Source organism: Protopterus annectens, chromosome 8.part1, assembly GCF_019279795.1.
Source record: "Protopterus annectens isolate FY-2018-M chromosome 8.part1, PAN1.0, whole genome shotgun sequence".
NCBI lineage: Eukaryota > Metazoa > Chordata > Ceratodontiformes > Protopteridae > Protopterus > Protopterus annectens.
Window position 1 is genome coordinate 451,923,261 of NC_056742.1, and position 7,500 is coordinate 451,930,760.

The following is a 7,500-nucleotide window of genomic DNA, read 5'->3' on the forward strand; positions in this document are numbered from 1 at the left end:
GGTTAAATATTTAAACTTCAGAATAAACCTCATCATAACATAAACAATTTGAGTGTAAAAGTTGATTTCAGTGCTTCCCACCTCATGGAAAATTTATTTGCCAAACAGAATTTATAATTTTTGGAGAAAGACTGATCCACAGAGTTAATTCATTTATAGTTATTTATCCATATCTGTTGGAATGTTGTCAGTGATCTTTAATATTATAGCCAAAATTGTTGTTTGCACAAGTTAATAATTCTCATGCAGTTTTAAGGGATCAGCCCCTCAAAAACCATAGACCACATCTGTTTAACTTTATCATACCACACAAAATCAGGTAGGAACAGCATATTTTGAATATAAACACAAGTAGAGTAAATTTTAATAAAAAATAATGAATCCTCCAGAAAATGAAATATTTAAACTGGAGCAAACCTTTGAGCTGTACGTCTGTTTAAAAGCTGTGCAGAATTTAGCTAAAGCAAACACTCAGAATAAGCTGTAAAAGTCCAGCCCAAATTTGATTTTGTTTACTACTGTCAAATTTAGAATAGTCTCAGAACACTATTAATATACATAGGTTTAGACTTGTTATTATGAAATCCTATAAACTCTTGTATAATTTTCAGTAAATCAAATACACATTTAATAGAGCATGCTGCTTTTTCTATGATCAAAGCGAAGTAAACCAACATTTTAAGAGAAAAACGTTTTGAATTTGAAAGGTATAATTTGGTTAATTGCCAAAAAAAATAAGGTTGTAGAAAGTGGGAAACATTCCCCAGGATTCAGCAAGCTCTGCACGGTGTGCAGGAATAGTGCAAGAGCTGCTGTATGCAATAATGCCGAAGAGCGATCCAGGAACGAGCTCCCGGGACATGCTCAAGTGCTCCTACACTATTCCTGCATGGACACCACTGTTCTATGCTAATTATCCCATTTGCTGGTGAAAACCATGCAAATGAGGTGAATTAGCAATACAGGAATAAGGCAGGCATCTGTGCAGGAATAGTGTAACCTGCAGTAATGTATTCGGTTACTAATCAAATACATTTCTGCAAATTACAAAATGGAGGCATGACAGCTCCAAAGAAAGCATGTATTCAATGTAATAGGCATGCCAATGGCCAAATATATGACCATTGGCATAGGAAATAGTTGCAAAATTTTAAAAAATAACTTTTTTTTTTGGGCTGATTTTGGCTGTTTAAGCGTAGGGCAGAGAGTGGCAAATGGTATCGGCCTGAAAATAAGGAAAAAAGTTGGAAATAAGCTTTTAAACCCAAATCAGCATTTTGCCATGATAGTCAATGGCACGCATAATACAACAATACCAGGGAATAGTGGTTGCTAAGGGGGAAGGCTCAGTGTGAGTGTGGTAACTATGAATTAGCATTCTTTTTTATGTAAATGAGGGGATTGATACTGAATCACAGATTTCCTCTCAGTGCTAGCTTGCACCCAACCATGTAGGTGCAGCAACACCATGGTATAAGTATAAGAGGTAGATGACCTCATAAGGGGGAGTATCATGCATGCTGTAAGCTTATTGGAGCTCTGTGGCTCGTGTTTGCCTAGCAGTGTTTACACTGACTAAAATGGTGTGCATGGCCGCACACTGGGTTTAAAAAAAAAAAAAAAAAAACAGGAAATAGCAGCTCTTTTCACATCTGAGCACTGGATATGCATGGCATGCCTCAAGGCTTAAACAGGAAGGCAATGGGAAGGGAAAACAGCAGTAAGAAGGCAATCAAGGAGAACTAGCATAGCTGGCAGGTGAAATGTATCAGAATCAGCCAATTACACAGGCTGCAGCCCAGCCCAGTACATTGCTATAAACTATGCAAACACCTTTCACTCTGTCTTTTCCCACAAACTCTACACCACCAGTGTACACAGACAGGGAAATTTTACCTGACAAAATTAACAAAATGTTAGGGGCTGCTGTTGCTCTCATACATCAATATGTGAAAGAGACTGAGGGTGGTGAGGATGTGAATGCTGCTGACCAACCCACAGTTAGGAGGAGGAGGAAGAGTGTACAGACCCACGGTAACCTACCAGGGGTTACATGAGCTGGAGATAGTGGAGTTGTATAGGGGGATAGGGACATTTTACAGCAAACTGTTGAGCTGTGCCGGCCATGCCTCACACACAGGACCAACAGAGGGAAACCCATCCCAGTGGATACCAAGGTATGTGTAGGGCTAAGAATAGCCACAGGTACCTTCCAAAGGCCAACTGGGGATATCATGGGGATCTCACAGGCATCAGCATCCAGGGTACTCCACCAGTTTCTGGATGCCATGTCAGCACATGCCGGTGAGCACATATATTTCCCCAAAACCCGTGATGCATTGACAATAAGCAATATGCTTCCACCAAATAGCAGAATGCACTGAGGTAGTGGGTGCTATAGTCTGCATTCACATACACATCAAAGCACCACCCGATGAGTGGAGTAGGGTCTACATAAACTGCAATGGCTTCCCCTCCATCAACTGCCAGGTCATGTGCGATGCCCAGAGCATTATTTTGAATGTGTGTGCTGGCAGCCCTGGAAGCTATCATGACTCCCACATCTGGCATATGACACAGCTGTACCAGAAATTTGCCCAAGGGGACATCCCATGTGGTCACCTAGTGGGGGATGCTGGTTACACACTGGAGCTGTGGCTGATGACACCCATCAGAAATGCACACACACCCAAACAAAAACTCCCTAATGAGGCACACGCACAAATCAGACTCATAATAAAGCATGTGTGTGGGATGCTCAAGTCATGGTTTCAGTGCCTGGCCATATCCGGTGGAGCCTTGCAGTACTCTCCAGCTATGTCTACACAAATTTTCCTTGTATGTACCATGTGACACAATATGATCCTGAGGAAACAGCTGCAGCAGGAAAAGCACTGGGCAGGACCACACATCCCCCCCACCATTGCGAAGGCCATCATAGGCACAGAGGGACTTAGAGGAGGAACAACCTGAGCCTGCCCATGTAGGCAGAAGGAGGCATGCCCAGTATGCCCAGGCATTGGCAAAGAGGCAACGCATAGCACATACACTGACACGGTAGGGACCCAGGGAATGACACCTCTCTCTCTGTCTCGCACATACAGTAAAAGGGATGCCAAACATGACAATATGTGTGCTTTACCCTATATAGGGAGTGTACTATGTGCATCTGACATAGTCAGCCCTCCAGCACCATCCTCAATACAGGCTGAGCCATAAGGTAAGTCACTCTTCCTATCAATTGCTGAATGGAGTAGTATGTTCTAATAGTTGTATCTATGGTATGAATGTGATCATGCAAGGGAATCAGGTGGCTGAATGGGATGGCAGCAGATAGTGGACACCTATATGGGCAGCATGAAATCCATAACAAATACTGGTGTAAACAAAGTAGGCAGTACTAGACAATGTGTGAAATCCCACTGCAGGACATGTAGTGGCTCAAATGTGTGTCCATAGGACACACACATGCATGTCAGTGAGGCTCACATACCCAACACCAGCCTCAGTCAGCAGGAAAGGTGTAGATGACCATAAAGGAAGGCTGTACTAAGGCCTCCAATTGATGGCAATGGTGAACAGCCCCCCTCCAGACCTACACAGAGTACAACAGATCTGGCAGTTGTATGTTAGTTCTGAAGGGTAAGAAGTCTGAAACTGAAATGTAGGTCAATAAAACCTAAGATCTGTACTCTACTGATATGCCTCTAGTCTGCACGATAGGTCAGAATACAAAATGAAATGGAAGCCAACAGAGTACCTGAAATACCAGTACAGTCATAGAAATGTTTACAGTTGTCAGATGTGCCCCCCCCCCCGCAATCCTATGTAGAAATGCAGTAACATGTACGTGTGGGTTTAATAACAATGGAGCACAGATTACCTGAGCTGGCCCAATTTACAGGATAGATTGTTGCATGTGTACAATATGCAGGGGTCTGTGTGTTAGGTTGTTGTGTGTTCTATATTGTGTGGAAGTGGTCAGCAAGTAGGCATGGAGGGATGCGTCTTGGTGGCCTATGGACAGTACTGTTGATGACAGGGCCATGTTCTGACAACTACAGTGCCAACCACAATTCATCTCAGCAAGACCCAATTCAGCAGTCATCCATACTCAATGTTCAGATGTCAATATTTGTCACCATCTGAAAGGTGAACATGCCATGAATGTGGGCCCAGACATACACACAGTACACAGGTGGAAGTACCCTAGAAAGAATACATAAACTGTAACTGTCAAATGCACACACCTTTGGAATTGTACACACAGGTTAGCAGCACATTAGTTTTCTGTGTAGTATAGAATACTGATGTAGTCTGGCCAATCACTGGCAGACCACAAAAGGCACAGTTATGAAGTAATGAGAGACTGCCTATGTCCTCGCACAAGGCAGCATAAGGGGAATGTCACAGGTATATCTGTGAGTCAGCTGCAAGTAGCTTCCATATCACACATGCACTCAGCTCACCCCGCCATCAGCCACTGGTTTATCAGAGGTCATATCCCTGCTGTTGGGAATGAGTACAGAATGACCCCCATTTCTGTATGGGAATACCCACAGAATCCAAAATGCTGAAGAGGTGTCCCATGTAAGTGTATCCCTAGCTGTAAGCAGCACTCTGCCAGCATCCAGACCAATGGATTAATATGGACAGGAACTATTGCCATTAACACCTTGCAAACTTTCCCTGTCACCCCAGAGGAATCCAGTGGCTCGCAGACTGGGAATGTAGGAGTGACAGAATGCACTGGCCTGCTACAGATGGTCTGCATCACTACCAAATGCCCTACAGTCCTCTATCAAAGGCCTGTGCCTCTCCCATACTGCCAATGTATGTTTTCCCATGGGGTCCCAACTAACAACATAACACAGTCCACAAAACACAAATGCAAGGACATGTTGACAAATTCCAGTAGCATGCCCACCATGTCCTACTTCATGAACTGTGGACCAACCCCTAAATATAGCTGGGATGATGGGACAACTATAGGGATACTTCTCAGATATCATTTGCATAATGTTAGGAAGAGGATAAAATAACAGAGTGGGGGGGTGTAGAAGCAGGGACGTCATGGAGTGTGTGAAGTCTGAAACTATGATCTGTGCCCATAGTATCCCTGCCTGCAAACCTAGTAATGGGTGGCTACAAACCTGCTTGTAAACCACAATGTGAAGGGGAACTGACCAGATTTATGACCCCTGCCTCTGGATAACCTGGGTGATCTGTACAGCTGAGGGGTATGGCCACAGCAGGATATGGCCATTCTGTTACGTCGATATATGTACAAACAGGGGATCCTCAGCCACCACAGTACCAAGGTGCTGAACCATTTACGCAGACTCATCAGCAAGTGTCTGCAGCTACCCCTCCAGAATGGCATGAGTGTGCAAGACTATGTAGGCTGCAGACCACAATACCGGACACAGCTTCATTCATCTTGTATTTCCCAGGAAATAGCTGTGAGCAAATAAGTATATCTGTCAGTAGTTGGTGACATAATACAACACACTGCAAAACAGTACATATGTCTGAATATCTCTGCTAACACCAATCATGTAACACAAGCAGCACAGACACAATAGTTACAGTATCCCACTATCTTTCACCCATTATGACTCCATATTGTCAACCTATCTACAGATATACTGCAGAAACAGATTGTTAGCTGTAGGTGTAGAACACCAAATCCAGGACTGGAGTACAACCTACCTAAAATGGATTTACAGACTCAATACAGAGGGTCATACTGGGCATGTTCCTACACTTAGAGAAATGAAGCCCATGTCTGACAACAAAAGTGGATTATACATATCTGTCAGTCGCAGATATCTGTGCACACATACCACATTGCACACCATTCATGCTTTGCACACACATTGGATAGGAATACTCACACATATCCCAGGCCAACACGCTATAATATATCAAACATACACACACAGAGATGTAGGGAAGAGAGAGACAGACAGTGACAGAGATATTTCCATCATGAGACCTGTCCCACCCACCACACATCCAATTGGCCAATATCACATGATGTGCCAATGCAGACATTGCTTTTGGTAGCCCTCAGCCCTATAGTGTCTGTGGTGCTTGTGATAACTGTGTAACATGATAGTACAAATCAGTATTCTTCTAGCATTTGTATATCCATGCCTGTCAAATATAAAGTTGTATGTGACTGAGTGTTGTGTGTGTGTTTCCAAATAAATGGTTTATGGCCCATTCACACACACTGCACTTTCCCATGTTAGCACTCATGCTGATGTCAGTCACTTTGAAATAACACTCTGGCCAACTCTTAGCCCCATAAGCTCTGTGCCGCTTGCAATAACTGTGTAATGCTATAATGTAACATACTAGTTAGGTAGGAGTGCTAATCACAGGCATGAAAAGTGTGTGTGTGTGTGTGTGTGTGTGTGTGTGTGTGTGTGTGTGTGTGTGTGTGGAGATGAATGATTTTGAGGCCATTCACAGTCACTACACCTCCCATTGCCCTACTTTAGCAAGCTTGCTAATGTCAGTCACCTTGAAATAACCCTTTGGACAGGGGCAGCCCCATAAGCTCCATGGTGCTTGCGATAACTGTATAATGCTATAGTGTAACATGCTAGTTAGGTAGGAGTTCTAATCCCAAACATGGCAACTGTGAAACTGTGCATTTGTGTGAGAGGGTGTGTGTGTGTGCCTTTGATAATACCTGATATTATGGACATTCACACTTACTACTCTCCCCCTTACCCCTCCTTTAGCACTGTTGCTGATGTTAGTCAACTTCAAAGATACTGGTGGAGGGCTCTCCAACATGTAAGCTCCATGGTACGTGCCAGAAATGCGGAACAATATAGTAGCAGTAACTACACAAGTATGCGTTTGAATCTCATCTGTGACAAGTGTTTGTGTGTGTACATATGTATGTTTGTACCTCCAAGATTTTGGCCTCATTTACACCCAGTACACATCTCAGAGCTTGACTTTAGCAGTCCTGCAGATATCATCCCCCCTAGAAGTACCTGTTACCAACCCTCCACCATGTCAGGTCAGTGGTGCATGTGGTAAATGCATAACGTAATGGTCCATAAAGATTGTTAGATAGAGGTTTGAACCTCACCCCTGGCAAATGTAAATGTGTGTTTAGGGTAACATCATTTTGGGATCTCTCACCCACTACATCACCCAATGCCAGTATTTGCAAGGGATGTTCCTCACCTTAAAGTACCTTGGGACAACATCATCCTATAAGCTCCATGGTGCATGCGATAAATGTGGTACACTATAGCAGCAATACATAGCTAGGGAGGGTTTTGAATCTCAGTACTGGCAAGTGTGTGTGTGTGTGTGTGTGTGTGTGTGTGTGTGTGTGTGTGTGTGTGTGTGTGGAGATGAATGATTTTGAAGCCATTCACACTCACTAGACTTCCCATTGCCCTACTTTAGCAAGCCTGCTGATGTCAGTCACCTAGAAATAACGCTTTGGCCATATTTCAGCCATATAAG